Source organism: Cupressus sempervirens, chromosome 8 (assembly GCF_028749045.1).
Source record: "Cupressus sempervirens isolate cs-2001-9-10 chromosome 8, ASM2874904v1, whole genome shotgun sequence".
Taxonomy (NCBI): domain Eukaryota; kingdom Viridiplantae; phylum Streptophyta; class Pinopsida; order Cupressales; family Cupressaceae; genus Cupressus; species Cupressus sempervirens.
Window position 1 is genome coordinate 244643510 of NC_143125.1, and position 24675 is coordinate 244668184.

A 24675-nucleotide genomic window follows, 5' to 3' on the forward strand; every position below is an offset into this window, starting at 1 on the left:
TTGAGAGGGTTCATAGGTTAACATATGACCCCTCTCAAGGCATTGGAACCAAATCCATTCCTATGGGCCCATAGGGACATATGTTGTCATGAAATGCATTGATAAGGGTCATAGGTTAATTTATGACCCCTATCAATGCATTAGAACAAACCCAATGGGTCGGTAGGTGTCCTAGGGCCCCTAGGGACATATGTTGTCATGAAATGTGTCAAGAGGGGTTATAGGTTAACCTCTGACCCCTCTCGACACACTAGAACCAACCAAATGTGTCCCTAGGGGCCGTAGGGCCCTAGGGACATACATTTTCATGAAATGCATTGAGAGGGGTCATAATTTAAATTATGACCCCTCTCGATGCATTCAAACTGGCCAAATGTGTTTATAGGTGTCCTAGGGCCCTTAGGAACATATGTTGTCATGAAATGTGAGAGAAGGGTCATAGATTAACCTATGACTCCTCTTGATGCATTGGAACTAACCAAATGCTTCAGTAGGGTCCCTAGGACCCCTAGGAAGATACATTGTCATGAAATCACATTCAAACCAACCAAATGCATCCGTAGGGCTCTTGGAGCCCTTAGGGACATATGTTGTCATGAGATGCATCGAGAGGGGTCATAGGTTAGCCTATGACCCCTCTTGATGCATTCAAACCAACCAAGTGCATTCCTAGGGGCCCTAGGGGGGCCCCTAGGGACATCTGTTGTCATTAAATACATCAATAGGGGTCATAGATTAACCTATGACCCCTCTTGACATATTGGAACCAACCAAATGGGTCCCTAGGGGTCCTAGGGCCCCTAGGAACATATGTTGTCATGAAATGCATTGAGAGGGGTCATAGATTAACGTATGACTACTCTCTAGACATTAGAACCAACCAAATGCATCTCTAGGGTTTTGGGCCCCTAGGTACATATGTTGTTATGAAATGTGTTGAGAGGGTTCATACATGAACCTATGACCCCTATTGATGGATTGAAATTAACCAAATGCATCCGTGGGGGCCCTAGGGCCCTTAGGGACATACGTTGTCATAAAATGCATCGAGAGGGGTCATAGGTTAACCTATGACCCCTCACAATGCATTAGAACCAACCAAATGGATTATAGGTGATGATAATAATAATAAAAATAATAATATGTATTTTCTATTCTATATTTAATAATTATATTAAAAATCATAATAATATAATATAATAATCATATATATTTAAATATATTTTATGTATAGGTCATAATAATAATAATAATAATAATAATATATATTACATTATTATATATTAAATAATAAATATAAAAATCATAATAGTATAATATAATAATCATATATATTAATATATATATATTATATTTATAGATTATAATAATAATAACATATATTATTATATTTAATAATAATATAATATTATAATTATATATAATAATAATTGTAAATAAATCATATATAATAATAATCATATTTATATTAATCATACATAAGTTAATAAAATTTGTTTACATTGCCCATAATTCCCTCCAAAATTTTGGAATCAATATCGGATATCAGATATCCAATCTATGATTGGATCCCTGCTTAAACTGGCATATTTCCCAACATATTCCCTAGTACTGTAGACCTGACAACATCACTTTTTGTGGGCCATTTTCTTGGATTTTGGGAAAATTGATTTTTGGAGGCCCAAACGATCGAAAAAGGTTTGATAATATATCATTAGGTGTCCTAATATTGTCATCTGAATGGGGAGCAGTAATCATCGAAAGGCTAAACTCAAAAAGAAGATATTGAATGAAAACATTGCAGCATATAGAGAAATGGACAAGGTAAATCACCGAAGGAAAAGACATGGTATGTTAAATGTGAGTCAAGTTGATGATGTATTGGTCAAAGGTGAAATCATAGAGTTAGATAATGAATATGTGCAGTTGGGGGATGAAAGAATGAAAATTTGGAGAATGAAATGCTACCAGGTCATAATGTAAATTGCATGATTGACCATGCCGAACATGACAATGTACATGAACCTTACATAACTCCTAATTATAATTGACATGACGGTTCTAGAATACCAAAATGGATAGTTGATATTGATGAAATGATTATTACCAATTTAAAAGGGAAAAAATTAGAAAGAACCATTTGGTTATGAGCTTCAATTTTATATAAGATGTTTTTCAACAACAAGATAGTGGTGGAGCAATGTTAGCTTTTTATGCATTTACTAAAGATGCAAAAGATGAGACATATTCTTTCTAAATTGATGATTCATGTCAATAAAAAAGTGGAAAGAAATGCCATTATTGTGAAGAATCTTTTTAGTGCTCTCAATAGCATTGAGAAAAATAGCAGGGAGAAGGATAAGAGAGCTGCTCTAAGGGTTATTACAACCTCTTTGGTAAATCATCATTTGAGAAAGGGTAGATATATGAGACAAACTTGTAATGACTTGAACCTAAATTGTACTACTTTAAGAAGAGCACTTAGTAGACAAGAGAGAATTGATGATCCTCTTCAAAATAAAACATGGGATTTTGGTGGGAGACTTCCATGTTGTATAAGAAACTATCCGATGAGGTGAAGGAAGAAATTACACAATTTTGACACTCTAGCTCAAGAGTATCACCTAATGCTAAAGACATGTTAAAGTTGAGAATTGACATCAGAGAACGCACACCACATCCTAAACATTATTTGGAGGTAAGTCAAACTATGTTCAAACAATCTAGAGATAGTCATCAAAGTCTTCATATATCACAAAGGGATTTTGAATCTTTGAAGCCATTTTATTGTGTACCACTTAAAATTTGAAATACTTGTTGTTGCAAATATCATGTCGAGTTTTCTATGCACCATGAACTATTACGCTCCATCCATTCCACTTTACATAGTAAAGATATGTTGGAGAATTGTGGTGCTAGCAGTCTTCTAAAATCATCAAGAGACCTGCTAGATCAATTTTTATGTTGTAGAGTTGATGGTTGTTTCTTTTATATAAATGCTTGCTTAAATGAGAAGTTTTTAGAATGTGGTGCCTTATCCAAGTTTGACATATGTTTCCATGAGGGGTGCAAACAAGATCTCGGGAAGACAATAGTAAAAAAAAAAAGGTATATAAAATGGTGAAATACACATTGAAGAGTGCGGGTGAGGGCTCTAGATGTGAATTGGTTGCAAAAGAAATCAATGTGGCTAGTTTTATTTCAGATTTCAAGACAAATATTTTTTACAAGTATGCAAGGCATAATCATAGGTCTTAGTGGTTGGATCAACAATTTAGAATGTGTAAGGAGACTTTTCCCATTAGAAATATTATATTAGTTGTTGACTTTGTTGAGAACTACACATTGCAGCCTCAAAATGAGACACAATCTCAGTATTACAACTCCATTCCGATTGCTATTTTCATCCACATAACATATAGACATGACCCTGATAGTGCAAAAGATAATTGGAAGATTATTAGAGAGTATCATTTTTGTATGAGTGATGGTAGATCTCACTCTAATGAGTTTTTGCAACATTGTTTCAAGAATTATTTTGATTTCTTACAGGAGCATGCAATTACTATGGATAGACATATCATTTGGTTGGATAACTATATAGGTCAATTCAATAATGCTTGCATGCTTTATTGGTTGTGTAGGATACATGTAGAGAGGGGGTGCCTCATATTTAGATTTTTTTTGAGTTGAACCATGGGAAAGGGGAACATGATAGAGTAGGGGCATGTATCAAGAGAGCTCTAGTTAAGAAGCAATTGAAGATTTTAGGAGCAAAGCTTCTTGATGCTCGTAGCATTGTTGATTGGTGTAGTTTAGCATTATCATAGGGAGGACTCTTGATTCAATAGTATGAAGGTTCTTTTGGTTGTTTGAGGAAGGTTCCATAGGTGATAGATCAGCTTGTGCTATAGTGAGAGACTCATCAAAAATGCATTCATTTTGGAGCTTTGATTCAAGTACATGGACCATTTGGACACGATAGCTAGCTTACTTTTTTATTAGTTGTTTTCAATGTGATTGGGATCATTGTGAGTCGAGTGAGTGGGTGGACACATGGGCTTCAAATTATCTTACTCCATTGTCTATCATACCCTCTATCATGAATGATGACATGGAAAGTTCACTTGAGCATAACCATCTATCAGATCTTCTTTAGCTAGGACATATCTTTACATTGGTTGCACCATAAGGGAATGATGAGAAATTAAATTATTGGTTAGCACGATGTGTAAGAGGTAAAAAAAAGCTTGCACAACTAATCATAGATGATGATGGATTCACATATCCTACTAGTTTGGTGATTGTCACTAGAACATGGCTGCATACATACATGCTTAGAAGGAATGGAATTCCTACATTCGAAGACTATCAAAAGCACAAAACAATTCTCATATATTCACATCTTACTATAACAACAAATGTTAAGTTGTTGAAGCATCAAGGAAGACCACAAGTAAAAGAACTTTTTACTATTACTAATACTGATCATGAAGCCTTGTTGCAGACCCTAAAATAGAGAGAGAACCTTATTGGAAAACTCAACTAGGTATATTTACTTCTTATCTTATTTTTTTCATTATGATTCAATGAACCAATGATTATCTTTTTTAATACAAGAAGTTACTAATATTTTTTATGATATTGGAATGTAGGTACAACATGAAGAGTAGCCGTGCATGAAGATAAAAAACTAAATGAGCAGAATAAAGAAAAAACTATTCTATTTTTGACACTACAATTTTTGACAATACTTTTATTGACACTACGATTTTTGACACTACAATTTTTGGCATGTGTATATTGATGTCATAATGATGAAACACTTGATATATTGTAAATGTAAACTTGTTGGTTTAATGTAAGAAAAAAAGATGATTTTACTTAATACAATTTATGTGGAGGGACCTAAAAAATGATGATTTTAATACATGCTAACACCAAACTTGCACTATGCCCAATCCCAAAAACTTGAGAGAGGTAAAAACAATGTTTTTTATTTTAATACTAACCCTAGTGACACCCTCATTCCAGCCATTGAGAGCTTCCATCATCTGCCGCCACCTCGTACCGAGGAGTCTCCAAGGTGCTCTAAGTGGTGTTGAGGTCAATCTTCTGAAGTTTGTAACTCAAAACTCATAGGGGCTATCAATGAAACATCAAATGCTTCAAGAAATTCATACTAAGTCTAAAATAACATATCTTATTTTTGAGAGATCATATTCCATTTGGATTCGACATAATGATCTCGCTCAATGCCAAAACTTGCAATGGACCTTAGTTCATAGGTGCACCATAGTGTAATTTTGAAACTAATAATCTCAGCATCAAGTTGTTAGAACTATTAGCTTTGGATGGGTGGGTGAACCCTAGTGACACCCTTTTTCTAGTCATAGGGAGCCTCCATCATCCGTGACCACCCCATATCAAAGAGTCTCCAAGGTGCTCTAAGAGCATATCGAGGTTGATCTTCTGAGGGTTGTAACTCAGAGCTCGTGAGGGCTATCAATGAAATGTCAAATGCTACAAGATGATCATGCCAAGGCATAAAATAACCTATCTCATTTTCAAGAGATCACATTCTATTTAGATTTGGCACAATGATCTCGCTTGATGCCAAAACTCGTAGTGTGCTTCAGTTCATAAGTGCACCATAGATTAAATTTGAAACCACTAATCTTGGCGTTGAATTTTCAGTTCCGTTAGCTCTGGATAGGCAAGTGAACCCTAGTGACACCCTTGTTCTAGCTATGGAGAGCCTCCATCATTTGCAGCCACCCCATACCGAAGAGTCTCCAAGGTGCTCTAAGTGCGTATTGAGGTCAATCTTTTGACGGTCATAACTCAAAGCTCATGAGGGCTATCAATTAAATGTTGAATGCTATAGGGTGGTCATGCCAAGGCCTAAAATAACCTATCTCATTTTTGAGAGATCGCATTCCGTTTGGATTCGGCATAGTGATCTCGCTCGATGCCAAAACTCGCAGTGTGCCTTAGTTCATAGGTGCACCATAGCTTAACTTTGAAACCGCTGATCTTGACATCAAATCGTTAGCGCCATTAGCTTTGGATGGGTGGGTGAACCCTAGTGACACCCTTTTTCTAGCTACGAAGAGCCTCCATCATCCATGGCCACCCCATACTGAAGAGTCTCCAAGGTGCTCTGAGTGCGTATTGAGGTCAATCTTTTGAGGGTCGTAACTTAGAACTTGTGAGAGCTATCGATGAAATGTCAAATGTTATAGGACAATCATTCCAAGGCTTAAATAAACCTATCTCATTTTCAAGAAATCACATTATGTTTGGATTTGGCACAATGATCTTGCTCGATGCCAAACTCATAGTGTACCTCAGTTCATAGGTGCAACACAACGTAACTTTGAAACTGTTGATCTTGGCATCAAATCATTAGCACCATTAGCTCTAAATGGGTAGGTGAACCCTAGTGACACCCTTGTTCTGGCTACAGAGAGCCTTCATCATCTGCAGCCACCCCATACTGAAGAGTCTCCAAGGTGCTCTAAGTGCGTGTCGAGGTCGATCTTTTGAGGGTTGTAACTTGGAGCTCATGACTTGGATATTGATGAAATATTGAATGCTACATGATAGTCATGCCAAGGCTTAAAATGATCTTTCTCATTTTCAAGAGATCACATTCCATTTGGATTCAACACATCAATCTCGCTTGATGCCAAAACTCACAGTGTGCTTGAATTCATAGGTACACCACAACTTAACTTTGAAACCACTGATCTTGGCATTGAATTTTTAGTGCCATTAGCTCCAGATGGGTGGGTGAACCCTAGTGATACCCTTGTTCTAGCCATGAAGAGCATCCATTCTCCACAACCACCCCGCACCAAAGAGTCTCCAAGGTGCTCTAAATGTGTATCGAGGTTGATCTTCTAAGGGTTTTAACTCAGAGCTCATGAGGGCTATTAATGAAATGTTGAATGCTACAGCATGGTCATGTCGAGGCCTAAAATAACTTATCTCATTTTTGAGAGATCACATTTTGTTTGGATTTGACATAGCTATCTCACTTGATGCCAAAACTTGCATATGCCTCAGTTCATAGGTGCACCACAACGTACCCTTGAAACCACTAATCTTGGCATCGAATCATCAGTGCCATTAGCTCCAGATGGGTGAGTGAACCCTAGTGACACCCTTGTTCTAGTTGTGGAGAGCCTCCATCATCCATAGCCACCTCGTATTGAAGAGTCTCCAAGGTGCTCTAAGTGCGTATCGAGGTCAATCTTTCGAGGATCATAAATCAGAGCTCATGAGGGATATCAATAACCCCTTACCAATTTTGGTGAAATCATCTAATTAAGAATTTAAAGTTATAGCAAAAATTGCTCAAAAATTGCAAAAGTTGCAAAATTGCAATTTTGCAACTTTTGCAACTTTTTCTTGCAAAGTGAAAATGAGTGCAAAGTTAGTTAGGGGTTTGAGCATGACCATGCAAGGTTGGAAACACCTATATAAGGTGTGAAATGATAGAATGCATTAATGAAGCCAGTTTACATAAAATTTGCATTATATGCAAAATATGGCCCAGAAGGCTCATCATGAGAATGTAAGGGATTATAGGGTTTGTAGTACTATATAGGGTGGAAAGTGTCTTATTAGGGCCTTTAGATGTTGATTAGATCAATAATTGGCAATGAATGTATAGTGAGTGATTAATAAGAAGTAATAAAACAAAGTTTCTTTCTACAATTTGTATTATTTTCCGTTGTTACAATTTGTTGGTAACATGTTTTTATTGAGATTTTCAAAGGAAGATTGTTTTGTCACAGAATTTGCAGTGCTTTTGTGGGGGCCATATCTCAATTTTCTACTATTGGATTGGCTTGATTTTGGATATGTTATGGAGGGTCAAGTGATCTAATTACTTGATGGTTGGATTGAGGAAATGAAGTATGGTTCAAAAGTTATGAATGATTGTGTTTGGGTCTATACAAAGGACAACAAGAAGGTATGTTTTGGATGATTTGGTTCCTAAGTTTTGTTAAGTGGATTAGTATCGGTAATATGATCAATGTGAGAAATGTATAGATTTTATTCATATGGATATGGTATTGGGGAACCAAGTTCAAAAGGTTTGATCCAATCAAGTCTCTGAAGTTGGGATATTTTGAGGTTATGTTGAAATTGAAAACTTGTATTATGAGGATAGTAACAAAGTGAAGGACTAGTTATCAAAGATTACGAGTCTAGGAATGAGTTCATGCTTGGGAATAGAATCCATGGTTGAGGAGTGGAGTCCTTAAGTGTGTTGAGATTATATTTGTAGCCAAGAGTTAGTTTCCAGGTTGAAGGTGGAGTTTAAAATCAGATTTGGGGTTATGTGAACCTTCTGTAGGAGGTTAAAAAGTGTGTTGATGTTATTGCCTAAAATTCCATGAATCTTTTTTGAAGCCTTTGAGTTCATCCCAATTCCTTGATAGACTACCATCCTTTTGTGAATCCCCTTTCTTAAATTACTATTTATTAAAAGTGTACTAAAGGGATCTGCATCATTTTGCCAAGATAAGGAATAAATCTAATCTAAAACTAAAACCATAAGGAAAACAATGGTTTTCCATATGTCACTCATTTCTATGGTTTCTCTCTATAAATAAGGTTTCCCTATTTTTCTTACTTTGAATCACATGATAGAAAGTGAACTCTCATATATTAACTACAGATTTTGATAGAAAAAAGATATAACTCATGATAGCATTTAAAATTAAACATTGCATCCAAATTTGATAATAAAGGTTGTCAAAATGTTATTCAAAAATTATTTCATTTGAATTGAATATAACAACCATGATCAAAATTAATGATATTCCATAAACATGAACAATACGCATGATCCACGATAAATTGAACAATATTAGATACTAAATTAATATATATATCATTGTGCACATAAATGACAAAAATATATATCAAAATACATGCATCCATAGACAAATTACAAAACAATATATATCAAAGTTCATGTATCCATAGACAAATTACATAAATATATATCAAAATACATAGATCCATATACAAAATGTGGTTGATCATGCCATCAAAATGTGTATAATATCAATGTTTTTGTAAACAATGTGGCATATGCCATCTCAAAATGTCTCATGATGCATCCTATGAAAACTATACTATCTTAGGCTACTATTGGATGATCAAAATGCAACCTCTTCACCACACTAGGTGGATCAGATGCTTCCTACATAAACAAAAAAGGAAAACCCATAGTTAGACTACTAAATTTATATGATTCTTTGTATTTAACATTGAATTACTCAAATGCATAATGATCTTTTTTTAAATGAAGATTTATACTATTAAAATTTCATCATAAATACCTCTCTCATCAACATTTTGCACCAGTTAGGAGTCCTCTCATATGTCCTCAACAATGCTTGTACCTTGTTGATTGTGGCCTGTGTATGTTCAAATATGTTTGTTAGATGAATCTACAACATAAACCATAACATTATAATTCATAGCATGCTAAATTTATAACATATAATCAAGAATTCAAATTAGAACTTACCTATGTTGGCTCCATCTTAGGATATAGTGGCTGCATCATCAAATCTACAAAACTCTACCATCCAACCTTGTGTACACTAGGAGTTTCCTATGAGATACAAAATACTAGTTGTTAATATCACATAAATCAGTTTTGAATTTATTTATGAAAATAAAAAATAAATGATACTTATACATACAATGGGGTTCTCAGTGCAAATGGAAATGTTAGAGCATTTATGACCAGAATCTACATGGGCTTATTGCTAGTAGCCACACCCTATACAATAAAGAATGTAATTAAATTTTATTACCACAAAATTTTTACAAGAATAAATCAATATTTAATCAAATAAAAAGCACGTAGTTACCTTTTCCTTGTCAATGGCTCCTAGCTCATCCCTTGCACTTTGTCCCTTAGGGATAGGTGATACCTGTAAAAAAAAAGAAATATTAGAAACCATATATGCTACAATATCAAATAGAGAAAACAATGAGAACACAATATAATGTACCATAGATGTCTCAAGGCCAAATGAAATAGCTAAGAGTGTGGCATCATCAACTTGTCAGAGATCCTCCTTAGTCATCAACTAAACATGAATGAAGATCACATAAATGCATAAATCAGTATGGCTTAAAAATTAAAATTTCTCTACTATAAAGATTAACTTTAAATTTCATATGTTGTAACAAAAAAATGTATACATGTACCACCACAAAAGGAGTCCATGCCTTTGCATGACCCTCCTCTCTCACACCAAGTTTTGTAGCCTTTGCACATGCATCTGGTGTATCCTTATCAAGTACAAACTGATACTTAGAAAGATCACCTATGGGACCCAGAAAAATATTCTTGCACATTATGCAAGTATGAGGCACACAAACATGTGACGAGCTCACTAATGATGAACTTGCGCTAGCATCATCAACATGGGGAGGCAAAACTAACCTAGCCTAGGATATAAATAGGCTACTCATTCTATGGATGGCTCTAATAGTCTGAGAGCTAGGCTTTGCAATGATATCAGGATGCTACACTCAAGGAGGGGGGGAGACATTAGTGGGGGGGACAAAAGTGCCAACTTTCTTCCACTGGAAAGAGGGTCTATCTTGAGGAGCTCCTCCTCCTACACCCATGTTGGGCCTCATGCTCCAATAGTTCATGTTGAGGCCCAACACAAATTTTGCATACAATTTTCTAAGGAAATAAAATGGCACCTCTAAATTGCTATGTGGAGGGATGTTAAAAACCATACACCAACAATCCAAAAAGTTTGCGTGTATGGCATCATTTGTGCACCATTTAATCGATAGTTTGGGCTTTTTGTGGTTGACTTGTAAACCAATTTTTGGGTTTGCAAAAAGGGCAACCAAATCATCTTTACTTATATTGAGGGCCACAACCTCATCATAGTCCAACATATCATCAAACATCTGATGCATTTTGTCATGCCAATGAAGAGTGACATTTTGTTCATTGGTAAGTGTTTCAATGTTATCCACTATGGTGTTTAACATGGATAACATAGGAGCCAATGTAGGTATTGTATTATATGTTATTTACAAAGCCCTCAATTTTGTGAGATTTTCAAATATCAAATCCTCAATTTGAGGAGGGTTTTGAGGGGGTAGGGGATCATTTGGTGGATGATTTTGACGAGGCATTAGATCTTTTGGTGGGGGGTTATGAGGAACAATATTTTTTGCCTCAGTATCATCATTTCAGTTAGCCATACCCATTAATTCATAAAACATAATTTCTATTAATAAAAGCCTAAATTTCAATAATTTCTATCAAAAAAACCTAAATTATAACAAATTCAATTAAAACTAACAAATTTATAATAAAATTTAACAAATTTATAATTAAATTGATTGAAAACATGAAAAACAAAAAATCACTAACCTATATCATGTATCTGTTCATAGATTAGATATCGGAGCTCAAAATACAAAATGCAGTGTGGACAAACAACCCTCGGGTTTTTCTTTAAAAAAAAAAAATCACAGTATAGGTATTAGGTATCAGATTTCATATCGGATATCTGATAATATCGGGTATCTGATATGAAATTGGATACTCGATAAGGCTTGGGCTTGCTTTTTAGCTTTGGTATCAGGATGGGTGGAAAAAAGTCAAATTAGATTTTGAAACACTTTTAGATGTTTTCAAACTCTATTTTTTTCACATCACCACTTTTTGGCACACTATGATCTTGCAGATACCCACTTAGGAAAATTTATGTTTACAAACAAAGAATAAATGATTTGGAATCAAAAGGAAATGAGGTAGAGGTTGAGATTGCATCCTTAAAGGAACAACTAAATTTAGTAAAATAGAGCAAAGTAGACACCAGGAACTTTAACGGGCCAAGAAAATCTTATGAGCATTAGTTCTTGAAAGATTTATATTAAACCTATTTGCCCTAACATTAGATCTTATAATTCTCATGAGGGCTCTTGAGGTACTGTCATAAACAATCACCCGACCACTAGAACCCACTTAAAACTCATACGACAAGAAGGTCGAACAAACATAGTAGTAGAGGAGGTTGATAACTGAATGTTAACCATAGTTTTTGTAGAGAATCTTAGAAAACTATCAAAAATCTGTCACCCAAAAAAGAACCAATTTGAATTGCATTTAAATTTCAATCTTAGGGATTTTTTTTACTTGGAAGAAATTTCAATCGCATTTAAGTAATGCCTCATTTGAATATTACGTGTCAAGTATGGAAATTCCATGTTTTCACAAGCCAATAGATCAATTACCATTGATGACAATCAAGCAGAGAAAATCTCGCTACCAGAAATACTGTATGAGTGCATTTAGTCTGATCATTACTTCACACATGTTGAAGAAATATGTATGATTTTTGTCTTTGATGGTTCTTCGAGCTTGCAAAGATGTAACTTTAGTGCATAGTTGTTTATCTCTAATGTCTTGACCCATGCCAAATATTATGTAACGAGTTGATGAAGATGCTACAACTCATTTGATGTTGATTGGATGCATATACAATTATTTTAAGAATGCTATTTTGATGAATAAACTCTCTCATTGCTCTTTTAAGTGAGGTCATTTCCTTATAAAGAATCTCATCAGTTTCCCCAGCCCGAGCCATAATGATCTTCTTAAATGCCTTTTAAGGTTGTTGATGAATGACATCACACATCATCCATATCAGATGCATTCTTCATTTCTCATTGTGATTTAATTAACCCTGTGCATGTCTGGCTTTTGACCTTAACAACTTCACCAAATGAACAACATCAATTGTTTTATAGTTATAGTAGCTACTTTGAATAACTTAAGGGCCAAGACTAGTAATCGCTACAAAATGTCAAAACATAATGATTTAATATATAGTTTATCAATTGTTAGAATACATAGTCTACCAATATAACTGACAGGGGGTATGTGGGTGAATTAGTTATTCAACTATTATCTCAATTATCAACCTTAATAAAACTTGACCATGCGAGTAATGTAAACATAAGCCACAACAAGATACTCATACATAATAACACAAGATATGTTAAATAGGGAAACCCGTGATCAGAGGGAAAACTCCAGTGAGGATGGTTCAAACAAGATGATGTACTAATATAGACACAATTAGGAGTCTATAACAACATTAAGTACATTTCAATACCTCTTAGGAGACTTTGAATCCTTGTTAGGAGATTCCAACCTTGTTACAAGTTGTGGAAGGCAAATGGACCCACTATCTAAATAGATTCAAGGAAAAACCAATGAATCGATGGTCCAAATGATCTTTGTATTATTCATTGTAGAATGATAGAATAGAATTGTACTTCCTTCCTCTTTCACTGTCCTATCAACCATACCTCTACTTCATCAAATCTTGTTACTAAATCATGAACTTTGCATCCAATAATCCCTTGGATCTCTTACTCACATTCACCACAACACTTTTGTCCTTTTCACACTTCCTTGATTATTTTGCATTCAATAAATGATCACACACTATTAAAAACAATGAAAACATCAATCCTTTATACACCCTATCTTCAAAATAATTCATTGTGTTGGCCTTGAGGATTTCCCAATTATTTATTTAAGACAATTAATTAATTCATAATTACAATAGCATTTTTGGCTCACAATCTATACAAACATTAATGCATGTCATATTAGGTCTTGCGTGCTTGCTGATGTCACCATCAAATTGTCTTTTGTCACTAGTTGACAGTGCACCGCTAGATTATATCTTTGATAGAAGATATAATAGGATCATAAGAAACTGGTTTCCATGCACTCTATCTCTGTATTACTCTATGTAAATCACTTATAGATTATGTACATCTTTGACTTAGACTCTGCATATCTAACCTCATCATTAGGACACAAGGTACAACATGTTCTTAAATGCATTACACTTGTACTTCAAAACTCTATCTGTACAAGTATGATCTTTGTTTTCAACTCTACTAGTCTTCACAGAATTACTGCTATGTTGACATGTTAGGAACCTGTGTGTTCCTTCTGTTTATTTTGTTAGAGTAGTGTTGTTGGACGCATATGCTTTGTAAGTTGTCCCGTGAGTATATTTTATTATCCCACATGCATAGGTAGTATTACTTTTCTAGATCGTACTCAGTATATAAGAATAGGTTGAGGCCCTTGATGGGCACGGACGAATTTATTGTATTGAGCTTGCTCAAAGGAGGTTACCCCCTCGAAGTGGCCTGCGATCAGTAGATTCATTCTGAGTTCTGCTATCACTTTGTATTCTGTTATTTTGAGCATTCTCACGATATTGCTATAAGGAGGTTCTTCACATCTGGTATCAGAGCACTCTCTTGGGCTTGCTGGGTGGAAATTACATCAATTTTTTTTTTTTTTTCTGTCGTGGCCTTCAGGTTCCTCTCACTTCTAATATCTCTTGTTATTGCAATAACTCTTTTCAGTTGTTCTGTCTGTGAGTGAATTTTTCTAAGTCGACTGTTCAAAAAAAAAAAAACAAAAAAAAAGAGTAAAATTTTTTCTGTTTTTTAGTCGTAGCTTCCTTGTTTGCTTTCTGTTTCTGCTCATACTTCCGCAGAACGTCTGCAATATCATTTCGCATACTTCCTTCCTTGGCGACCCAACCCCAAATTTTACATATCAAAGACCTAAATTCCTCATTTATCTAATTTTAGGGTTTGCCCTATCTTTTTCACCTCTCATCCAATCGCCACCAAACTGAGCCACAAGATTCAATTCCTCATTTTGCTCCCTTATCCCTCTTGGACTGTTCGCCTCATTTCGCCTCCCTACCCTTGAAACCCTCATTTTTCTTTTTCCCTTGTCCCCAGATAGTCTCCCACCACCCGTCGAACACCCATTTCCTATATGAGTTTTACCCAAATCCAAGTTTGCCGTAACTAAAAAAGTTTTTGTTTCTCATCTTCTACCCATTCCAAAAAAAAAAAAAAAAAAAAAAAAAAAAAAAAAAACCTTGCTTTATGGTTGTTACGCGTACAGGAGCAAAAATCATGGAAGAGGAAATTGCATCCCTCAAAACCAAACTTCAAGATCTGGATGACAAAATTCTGGGTCTTAACTTTCAGCAGTCAGCCATGAGCCGAAACCATTCAGGAGATACTGGGTCCTCTTCTGGCAATTTCCGTGGACCAAAGCTTGATTTTCCACGCTTCGATGGTTCTGATCCGACTGGATGGATCTATAGGGCAGAGAAGTATTTCAGCTTGCATAATACTTTGGATAACCACAAAGTCCCCCTTGCATCTTTTCATTTGGAACATGAAGCTCTTCAATGGTTCCGTTGGTACATCAAGGCTAATGTAGGCCCAACGTGGAGAGAATTGTGCACCCTCATTTTGGAGCGCTTTGGCCCTAGTTCCTTTGATGATTTCACAGGAGCACTCACTAAACTGCGTCAAATAGGCACTGTAAGAGAATACCAGACAGAGTTTGAAAAATTAGCTAATTACACAGAGGGCTTGTCTGATGAATTCTTCCGTAGTTGTTTTGTCAGTGGTCTGAAGGATGCACTTCGCTCAGAAGTCAAAATGTTTCGACCTACTACAATGATGGAAGCCCTTGGGTTGGCTAAGTTAGCGAAAGACAAGATTAGTGCTCTACAACGCTCCAGATCTAATTTTGTTCCATTCAGAAATACAGGTTCTCACAACCCTCCAGTCATACCAGCTCCCAGAACTACTCCGATCAAGCACTTGTCTGAAACAGAGATGCGAGTCAGGCGAGACAAAGGGCTTTGTTATAATTGTGATGAGAAATGGTCTTGGGGCCATAGATGTGTTCAGCAAAAGCTCTATCTCTTGGATGTGGATTCTCCACCGGAACTGGAAGAATATGTAGATGCTCAGGAAACAGTGGATGATGAGGTTGAGCCTCACCAGCCTGAACCTCCTTCACCAGAAGCTCCACCAGAGATATCTGTCCATGCTTTGGCAGTAGTCACTACTCCACAAACCATGCGGGTCCAGGGTTTCTTCAAGAAGATCCCTCTTACTATACTCATTGATTCTGGTAGCACTCATAACTTCATTGATCCACGAATAGCCAAACAGGCTGATTGCTTTATCCATCCCTGCTCTAGCTTTGAAGTCATGATTGCCAATGGGGGCACTTTACCTTGTAAAGGGAAATGTCGCAATGTGCGTCTCTCTATTGGAGATTATAACATGCGCTCTGACATGTTTGCCTTACCCTTAGGTGGCTGTGATGTGGTTTTGGGTGCCCAATGGTTACGCACTCTTGGCCCCATTCTCTGGGATTTTGCTGAACTTTGGATGCAGTTTTCAGCCGAGGGGCACCAACACACTTTGAAAGGCTTACAACCAGGGTCTCTCAGCATCATCAGTTCACACCGTATGGAAAAACTTCTTAAGAAGAATTCACATGGTGTCATCGCTCAGCTCCATTCCATTCAGATGCAGCCATCAGCAGTCTCTAGCACTCTTGCCGATCTCCAACACATTTTGGACAAGTATTCTGGTGTATTTGCTGAACCTGTGGGATTACCTCCTTCTCGTCCAGCGGACCACCGTATTCAGCTCCTTCCTGGCAGTGTTCCGCCCAACATCAGGCCCTACCGCTACCCATTTCATCAGAAGACCGAAATCGAGATACTTGTCCGTGACTTACTGAAGCAAGGTATTATTCGCCCTAGTACCAGTTCCTTTTCTTCTCCAGTTCTTCTTGTTCACAAAAAAGATGGGTCATGGCAACTCTGCATTGATTTCCGAGCACTTAATCATCTCACTATAAAGGACAAGTTTCCCATTCCAGTTGTTGATGAACTTCTTGATGAACTTCATGGGGCTCATTTTTTCTCCAAGTTAGATCTTCGTTCTGGGTATCATCAAATTCGGGTTAATGAGGAGGATATACCTAAAACTGCCTTCCGCACACATGATGGTCACTATGAATTTTTAGTCATGCCCTTTGGCCTCACGAATGGTCCTTCAACATTTCAGGCAGTGATGAATAACATATTTCGACCATATGTCCGGAAATTCATTCTGGTCTTCTTTGATGATATCCTCATATATAGCAAAACTTGGGCTGAGCATCTCCATCATCTAGAGCTTGTCTTGCAACTTCTCTCTGATCATCAACTCTGTGCAAAACTATCTAAATGTGTGTTTGGCCAGGAGGAAGTGGAGTATCTCGGGCATATTGTTGCACACCATGGAGTGCGGGTGGATCCTACAAAAATAGATGCCATGAAAACTTGGCCGCATCCTAAAACTCTCAAGAGCCTTCGGGGTTTTTTGGGGTTGACTGGCTACTACCGCAAGTTTGTCAAAGATTACGGGAAAATTGCAGCACCATTGACAGCTCTGTTAAAAAAGGATGCCTTCTCCTGGACCCCTGTTGCTGAGACTGCATTTGAACAACTGAAACAGGCTATGTGCAGTACACCTGTTCTCGCGATGCCAGATTTTTCCAAACCCTTCACTATTGAGAGTGATGCTTGCGGCAATGGATTGGGTGCTGTTCTCCTGCAAGATGACCATCCTATTGCGTTCACTAGCAAAGCCCTCTCTGGTAAGAATCTAGCCCTCTCTACTTATGAAAAAGAAATGATGGCTATTTTGCATGCTGTACAGAAGTGGCGGCCATACCTCTTAGGGAGTCATTTTTGCATCAGAATCGATCACCAAAGTCTGAAATACTTCCTGGAACAATGGGTATCCTCTCCTACACAACAGAAATGGGTCAGAAAACTCATGGGGTATGATTATGAGATCACCTACAAGAAGGGTAAGGAGAATATTGTGGCAGATGCTCTTTCTCGCACATTTGATAATCAAGCTTCCCTTTCCGCTATTTCTATGCCCATTCCCAATTGGTTAGCGTCTGTTCAGCAGGGCTATGATAGTGACTCTTCTTTATCTCAAATCATTCACCAGCTAGCCAATAATCCTTCTGCTATACCACATTACTCTTGGGATGGTGCTTCTCTTCGATACAAGGGTCGGCTAGTGCTTCCTCAGAACCCAGCTCTACATCAGGCTATTTTTTATGAACTCCATGCTTCTCCTTCAGCAGGGCACTCAGGCTTCCTCAAAACTTATGAGCGAGCAAGGAGAAACTTCTTTTGGAAAGGGATGAAACAGACGATTCAACAGATGGTGGCTGAATGTGATACTTGCCAACGCCACAAGGGTGAAACGACCCTCCTTCCTGGCTTGCTCGAACCATTGCCCATCCCTACACGGATTTGGACTGATATTTCTATGGATTTCATTGAAGGGCTTCCTAAATCCAGTGGCAAGACAGTGATCTTGGTTGTGGTTGATCGTCTCTCGAAATATAGTCATTTTTGTGCCCTCAGCCACCCCTATACTGCCTCCTCTGTTGCACAAATCTTCATGGACCAGATATTTCGTCTTCATGGACTCCCTTCTTCCATTGTCTCTGATCGTGATGCAACTTTTACCAGTCATTTTTGGACTGAACTGTTTCAGAAAATTGGCACCAAACTGAAGATGAGTTCGGGCTATCACCCACAAACTGATGGTCAAACTGAAATTGTCAATAAATGCTTGGAAACTTATCTTCGTTGCTTCACTTCCGAACAGCAACATCAGTGGGCCAAGTGGCTCCCTTTAGCTGAATGGTGGTACAATACCTCTTACCACACTGCCTCTAAAATGACTCCATATGAAGCAGTCTATGGTCAGGCACCTCCAGTGCTCCTTCCCTACACTCCCAACAACTCACCAGTCCAGGCAGTTGACATAGTTCTCCGCAGCAGGGATCAGATTCTTCGTACCTTACAGGATAATCTTCACATGGCCCGTAATCGAATGAAACAGCAAGCAGATCAACACCGTTCTGAGCGCTCATTTCAAGTTGGGGATATGGTTTTTCTTCGTCTACAGCCATACAAACAATCCTCCCTAAAGCTGAAAGGGCGTCATAAGCTGGCCCCAAAATTTTATGGGCCTTATAAGGTTCTGCAGAAGATTGGTTCAGTTGCTTATAAACTGGAACTTCCTCCTTCTTCTCGCATTCATCCAGTCTTTCATGTTTCTTGTCTCAAGAAAGTTCTGGGTACCACTGTCAGAGCACAAACTACTCTCCCTGAAATGGATACGGAAGGATCCATTATCCTGGAGCCGGTGGCAATCATTGACCAGCGCACTCGCCAGCTTCGCTCTCGCTCCATCTCTGAGGTCTTGATTCAGTGGCATGGCATGCAACCAGAGGATGCTACCAGGGAACCCCTTCTTCAGATTCAACAACAATTTCCACACCTTAAGCTTTGAGGACAAAGCTTTTTTCTAAGGGAGAGGGGATGTTAGGAACCTGTGTGTTCCTTCTGTTTATTTTGTTAGAGTAGTGTTGTTGGACGCATATGCTTTGTAAGTCGTCCCGTGAGTATATTTTATTATCCCACATGCATAGGTAGTATTACTTTTCTAGATCGTACTCAGTATATAAGAATAGGTTGAGGCCCTTGATGGGCACGAACGAATTTATTGTATTGAGCTTGCTCAAAGGAGGTTACCCCCTCGAAGTGGCCTGCGATCAGTAGATTCATTCTGAGTTCTGCTATCACTTTGTATTCTGTTATTTCGAGCATTCTCACGATATTTCTATAAGGAGGTTCTTCACATGACATCAATGAAAAATACAACATGTTAATGCTCTCCAATGCTTAGGATCCTCCCCCAAAGGAATACCATTAGCATTCATGCTAATAATCTACCCCTTTGCCATTGATAGAAACATATATGAAAAAAGAAGTACATTCCAAGAATTCCAAATAATACTCTACTATTGATGATGTTGTTCTCATCTTTTCAAATCCTCTCCATCAATAAAATATGAAATCCTCTAAAACACTACTGTATTATGCATCTTCATATTATATATTTCCACTATAGAGATATTCATGAATCTTTCTAAATCTCCCTAATAGAGATATGCAATTGTCTCTTCCCCATTCAAGTAGAGGATGTTTTTCATACATTCTTCTACCCCATTAACATCAATGACAAAGGACTCATTATTTTAATTATTTTTTCCAAGTTTACAACCAGCTCAAGTGTCCAAAGACACTATTTAATACCAAATACTAAGAGTCCTTAATGACTCTTCTTATCACAGATACTCCCCCATAAAGGAAGCATCATAATTTAGTCCAGTCACACAATAGTGCTTTGTACCACTAGATAGATGCAATCTCTACATTATCTACTCTAAAGTAGGCAAGGACATAACCCAACGGATACCTCTCAAGTATTCTATTGTATCTTTAGGTAAGGGCTTCATAAAGATATTTACAATCTAATCCTTAGTACTCACATACTCTAGTCTAATCTTCATTTCTGCTACCTTCTCTCTCAAAACATAATACTCAATAGATATATGCTTAGTCCTAGAATGCAATATAGGATTCATAGACATACTTACTGTACTTGTGTTATCATAGTGTATGATAAGAGATTCTAAAATTTCTATCCTAATGTCTTTCAGCATCTACATCATCCACATCACTTGATTGCAATTATTTGTTACTCCTACATACTCTGCCTTGATTGTACTCTTCAAAAAATAAAATCGTGTTTCTTGCTCAGCCAAGAAACCAATTTTCCTCTAAGAATGAATGCTCCAACGTTGGTATTTTTCTGTCATCCATACTACTAGATTAATCCATATCAGTATATGTATATAGAGTGAGATCTCTCTATTTATCACACCATATCCCATAATAAGATGTTCCATTCAAATAGTTAAATATCCTTTTTGCTACTACATAATTATATTCCTTAGGATTAGCTTAAAATCTGGCTACAATCCCAATTGCATTTTCTATATCTAGTCTAGTGTGAGTTAGATATTGCAAACCTCCAATCATGGATCTATACTTCTTCAGCTCAATTGTAGGTGTCTCATCTTTGCTAAATAACCCATGACAAGCTATCATTGGTGTACCAATAGGCTTACAACTTTCCAAGGTAGATCTCTTCAAAAAATCTTTCAATTACTTAGCTTGTGAAATAAAAATACCATCACCACTCTATACAATTTGCAAAACTAAGAAAAAACTTCATTTCTCCTATCATAATTTCAAACTCACTCTTCATTTCTTTAGCAAACTTATCACAATTTGCTTCATCATTACCTCCAAAATTTATATCATCAAAAAATATTTGTTGATATCTAATTGAAAAAACTATTGGAAAAGAGATTGTTAAGAAGGAGATTGTTGAATAAGACTATGTGTTTCAATCATTATTTTGTCACTGATGTTAAACCTACTATTTGTTGGTCAGACAATTACTTACAAGATTCAAGTACTATCACTTAGTTGATTGATGAGGAGGTTTTGATCAATAAGATGTAACAAAAGAACCTAAAGGAAAGGTTGAGTTATGATTATGTAATGAAGTACAAGGAACAGTTAAGACAATAATGACATGATGTATTGATGATCTACTTAAGGTTACAAAATGGTTGGCTACACTTAAAAAGTTTTAGAAGAATAAGTCAAATGAAATTTGTCTACCAAGCTTGACCAAGAGGAGAGTAGGTGCTAAGAAAAGTTAGTGCAAGTTGAGTAGAAGGTTAGTTGGAGTTGAGTAAAAGTGAATTCTAGCAGATGCTAAAATAGATAGTTAATGTCGAGTAAATTTTAGTTGATGCAAAGCACCAATAAAATCTAGTTGATGTTGTGTGATTTTACAGTTGATGTCGAGTAATGTAGTATGTGCTAAGCATCAGAAGATTGATAATGTTGAGCTATTGTATTATGATAAAGATCAAAGATTTTCCAAATATAAGCTAACAAGTTTTTTTCTTGAAACTTGTGAACCAAGAAGAAGATAAGATTGATGAGCTGGTGGCACATAATTTGATGTAAACCATTTTAAAGTGAATTCAAATGGATTCTAGGAGAAGTTTCTAGAATAGACAAGATATAGGGTAGATACATTGTATCCTACCTAATCCATCCCAAAACTCTAATTTAGACAATGGATAATGAGTAGGAAGATATTCTAATTTCCTTTATATAGGAATGTTTGGTCATGAAGTAAAAGAGTTAGAGATGTTGGTGTCATGTGCAAGAACACAAGGAGGAGAAGGAATAAGGGTTTTACTTCATCAAGTGACCCAAGAGAAGAGTTTGCAATGGAATACCAAGCAAGAAGGCCTAGGGAGATGAATGCTTGAAGGGTGAACAAATTGTTAGAGCTGCAAAGTATGAAAGCCAAGTAGAATTGAGGACTAAATAGAGATCTATAATTCACAAGTGAAGTTGTAAGTTGTATTAGATCAAAGCTCTACTATTACTCTCTAGCAATTGTATTAGCCTAGGGTAAATCATTTGGATTAATGTTGACCTAACAGTTGTGGAAAATAATTTAACAGGGTGGCATTCCAAGTGAATGGCCTAAAGTCCTCTAACAAGTCTTACTTTTAATAGGGTGATTGAAATTCCTTAACTGGGTCACATTTAACAGTGTGTATTCTAACCTTTAACAGGGTTGGCCTTTCATAGGACATCACTTTATAAGAGTGAAAAGAGGTAGCATGTTGCTGGTGGTTTTTCCCAAATTGGGTTTCCATGATAAATCATTGTGTTGAATGTGCTGATGAATGTGTTGTGTTTTATGCTTTACATTTGTGCAAGTTGATTTGATAGTAACATATAAGTTTTAGTAAATACACAATGAATGAATGCATGGGTATGAATATTTTATGGGTTCAATGAATTGTGGAAATTTTTTATTTTTTACATCTAAACCTTCAATAACTTATTCAAAACTCCCACCCCAATTATTCTAAAAGAATTCCAACCATTGGTATCAGAGCCATCTACTTAAGAGGACTAGTTTTAAGGTACTGGAAGCACAAAGATCAAGATGTCTAAAAGAGAAGTTCCCAAGCTCAATAGAGATAAATTTCTTGCATGGAAAAGTTTGATGAAGCTACACCTTGAAGGAATTAGAGACCATGCACAATCTACCATTATAGTGGAACATGTTGATCCAACAAGAGCCCTAACTACTAAAGATATGAAGAAGACAAAGGAGCACAATCAAGCAACGTTGGAGATTGCCTCTACTATAAGCTATGCCAAATTTGATGATATCAAATACTGCGACACTACAAAGAAGATGTGTGATACCCTGACCACCATTTATGGAGGAGACAAAAATATTCAAAGAGCCAAGTCTGAGAGCCTTAGAGGTAAGTTTAATGATATGAGAATGGAAGAAGGTGAAAACATTTCTAAATAGATTACTAGGATAAAGGAAGTTGTTAGTGCAATAAGAGGAGCTACTAGTCATATATATGATGATACTATGTTAAGTAAAGTCTTGAGAACATTACTTCCTATCTATGCTCTTAGAGTTTCTACAATCCAAGAGTTGAGATGTATCCCAGGAAATGATCTAACCCTTGAAGGTATAGTAGGTAGACTCATTGCTTTAAAGCTATCTAACTTTGAAAACTACAAGTCAGAGAGTCTTGAATTTTTTTTTAAAGCTAAGTTGTTATTGAAGGATTTTGAGGAGGTAAAATAGAAAAAGAAGAAAATAAAGATAAAATATGCATCCAATGATAGTAATACAAATGAGGAAGACATTAAAAAATTGGAAGCACTATTGGCAAGGAGATTTCACATAGGTAAAGGCAAGTTCAAAGGTAAGTTACCCATCATTTGTTTCAATTGCAATGAAGTTGGTCATATTGCTACAAGATGTACAAAGAAGAAGAACTACAAAGGAGGAAACAAGTACAAAAACATAAGAGAAGATGACAATAGAGATTACAAAGACAAAGGCAAGAAGTCATGCTACATTGCTGATGAAAATGATTTTGATGAACATGATGATGAAGTGATATATGTTGCAATGAAGGATGAATCTGATGAGGATGAGGCAACTGGACTTGTGACTTGTGTGAAAAAGAATGATAGATGGATTATTGATAGTGGATGCTCACATCACATGATTGGAGATAAAAGTAAGTTCATTACCTTAACTTGTTATGATGGAAATAGTGTAAGTTTGGTAATGATGCACCATGTTTGATAAAAGGAAAAGGGTCTATCAAACTCACAGGCAAGATTTCATGTGACAATGCTTACTATGTTGAAGGATTAAATTATAACTTGTTAAGTGTGTCATAATTGAATAATCTAGGATGCAAGGTTGAATTTGAAAAAAAAATTGCCAAGATATATAACACAAAGAGAAAATTGATTGGTAAAGGTGATCAAACTAGAAGTAATCTATTATATCTAGATATAGAGGATGCTACTTGTCTTATTGAAAAACTTGATGATGTATGGCTTTGGCACAAGAGATTATATCATGTTAATTTTGATAATTTAGTTAGTATTAGTAACATGAAAAGAGTTAGAGGATTGCCTAAGTTGAAGAAACCTAATAATATAGTGTGCAAACAATGTCAACTAGGAAAAATGTTAAAGTCAAGCTTTATGAGTAGAGCTTATACCTCTAAAGAAATACTAGATATTGTTTATACTGACTTGTGTGAACCAATTGAAGTGCAAAGCTATAGAGGAGATAAGTACATAATGCTATTTTTTGATGATTGCTCTAGGATGATGACAGTCATGTTTCTAAATTTTTTTTTTGATGCTTTTGAAATGTTTA